The following is a 2,863-nucleotide window of genomic DNA, read 5'->3' as shown; positions in this document are numbered from 1 at the left end:
TTCAAGAAGCAATAACAAATCATCTTAAATTTTGATGGCGTTATTTTTACAAATGCCAGTGCTTATCGTATGACACTTACGATCTACCACTTGCATTACCACTTGTCTCTAATTCCATCGACTACAAAACGACGGAGACAAAGTTGTAGACCTCATATATATATAATGTACTTTACTTTTTCCGATTTTTCTCTCATGGCGCTTTTATTCCACGATATATATGTAGGACAAAGTAACACCTTTTCAGTCCAGTAGGATTTGACAGTCCCTCTCAGGACCTATACCGAAGTTTATCACTCACGCCCTGATTTCCGAAGAAAATCCTGGCTCATCTTGACTGAAATACAACATGGAAAATTCTGTTCTGGAAATAACCATAGTGGATGATAATAATTGGCGTTATCAGTATGAATTTACCACAAACTGCAGAAATTCACGTTAGGATTCAATGCATTGACGTCATAATTACCATTCCATCCAGTGTGACGAAAAAGGTGAACAACGTTCCAAAGAACTTTACTAACGGTTTTACGCGTTTGTATGGAATTTCCGCGCGTTGTATCCAAGTGGGAGAAGAATATATAGAATACCCAAAGAATCAAAAGTAACGTCTTAACGTTTTGTATATCTTATTAAATCTGTCCCGAATCCTTGTGGACTGACGGGGTATTAATTTCCCCTACATATAAGAACTAATCTCCTCCAGAACACGCCATGAAAGCCCACAGGCGTTACCGGATGCGGATATGGAGGAGCATGTGGTCAGCATACCGCTCTCCCGGTCGTATGTCAGTTTCCGAGACCGGAGCCGCTACTTCTCATTCAAGTAGCTCGTCAGTTTGCCTCACAAGGGCTGAGTGCACCCCGCTTGCCAACAGCGCTCGGCAGACCGAATGGTCACCCATCCAAGTGCTAGCCCAGTCCGACAGCGCTTAACTTCAGTGATCTGACGGGAACCGGTGTTAGCACTGCGGCAAGGCCGTTGGCACCCCCTACATATATCTCGTGAAATAAAATGACCATTAGAGAAAAATCTGAGAAAGTCAAGTACATTATGAGCCTTAACGACAGTCGACTTTCCTGTCTTTAACCCTCGAATAGAGTAGGAAAGGGGGAAGAGTGGGTAACTAAACAGGTCTGGTCTCCCTCAATCATCGTAAGGTAGATATACCGGATGAACGCAGTTCCCGAATTATTTCGGTGGTTATTCAGGGATATTTTCGTAGTATTTTCGTATAAGTGACGCGTGGTCCCCGTGACTCATTACAGAATAATAATGTCTATGGGACAATCAGGTGAAAACGAGACAGATGGAAAACGTAAAACGGTTTATTATTTCAAGAGCAGTCGACGTAAATATTAACAGATCCCTCCCTTAATGGATAAATTTTTATGTTTGCATACAGAACCATGATTTTTCCCAGGCGTACCCCTCTTCCTCCGAAGAAAACCTATGGTTACGAATGTCTTTCTTCATGGCACCAGCAATATGAAGCTGACATCGGGACTGTACGGGGGTGGGCCCACCAAATGTTGGTAAGGTTGTTTCGACTCGGCTGTACAAGTTTTTCTGGAGCTATCCAATTTTTCGATCTGTCTCGTTTTCATTTGACTGTCCCTTACAATTTACTCGGTCGATTACCCCAGTTACCTATGTTTCTGTGAAAATCCGTTCACAACAGTGCTAAAGTCTTTTAGATACAATCATCCCAACATATATGGATCCGGTTTCGTGTAACACCTATGTAGATATGCAAAGGTACGGAAATAGCTCAGCATACGCGTCGTTGACCTGCTACCCGCCAGGTTAGCCCTAATGCGCTGCTTCCTGTGCTCGGGTAGGTGCGCCGGCCCCGGATCGAATCTGCCCGGCAGATTAACGACGAGGGCCGATGTGCCAGCCAGCCTGGATGTGTTTTTAGGCGGTTTACACATCCCACTAGGTGAATACCGGGCTTGTCCCCATGTCCCTCCTCAGTTACACGACTCGCAGACATTCGCAAAGTTCGCATTATTTCATGGCCTGCAGTAGATGCTGACAGCTGGGGTACACTAATTCTGTCCCAACAGTAAGGGGTGAAAGGGCATCAGGCCACCCTACAACACTAACATCGCCAATTACATAGTAACCAGGCCGACCCAACACTGAAGTGGGTCAAAGGCCCAAGAACATGATGATGACGCGTCGTTTTCATGCTCTACCACAGCATTCTGTGGAACCATAATCAAACTCCTCATCAATAAACCAATCTGTACAACTAAATATATCTGTTAACGTAATCTTATAGTGCCTGAAAAAGTATCTCAATACAGAACAGAGCAATAGTGAATTCTAGCTTGGGACCGAAGAGTAAAGAAGGCATTATTGTTATCAACAACAAGTACCAGGAGTGTGGATCAAGTTTGTCTTTACGTAAGTCACGCAGCATATACCGTCGACATTTGCACTGTTGTGCAGGTATTTTCAGTGCAGTACAGATACAAAAATAAATGGGGATAAGATACCAAACGACATCCGATTAGACTAAAACTGAGTACCTGTTGGGGCTCGAACGCAGAACTTCGCCTTTTATGGAAAAATGATCACACCGACTGAGCTGTCCAGGTACGATTCATGGCACCCCCCCCCCCCTCAATCCTCACGGCGTCACTTTCGTCTTTGCATTAAGAAGGAGAATGTTTCAGCTCACAAAGCGGATATTGTAAATCTAAAATCAGTGTGATATTCGGAAATTAAGAGACTTACAAAAATGGTTCAAATGGCTCTGAGCACTATGGGACTTAACTGCTGTGGTCATCAGTCCCCTAGAACTTAGAACTACTTAAACCTAACCAACCAAAGGACGTCACACACATCCATGCC

General features: G+C 44.0%; 1 pseudogene; it reads right to left on the bottom strand.

The window, feature by feature from the left end:
• Nucleotides 1-869: 869 nt before the first annotated feature.
• On the bottom strand, nucleotides 870-987 carry LOC126177325 (5S ribosomal RNA; annotated as a pseudogene).
• Between the last annotated feature and the right edge of the window lie 1,876 nt (nucleotides 988-2,863).

The sequence above is a fragment of the Schistocerca cancellata genome, chromosome 3 (genome assembly GCF_023864275.1).
Source record: "Schistocerca cancellata isolate TAMUIC-IGC-003103 chromosome 3, iqSchCanc2.1, whole genome shotgun sequence".
In the NCBI taxonomy this organism is placed as follows: Eukaryota; Metazoa; Arthropoda; class Insecta; order Orthoptera; family Acrididae; genus Schistocerca; species Schistocerca cancellata.
The sequence above is the reverse complement of the archived record's forward strand: the minus strand, read 5'-3'. Positions and strand labels throughout refer to the sequence as shown.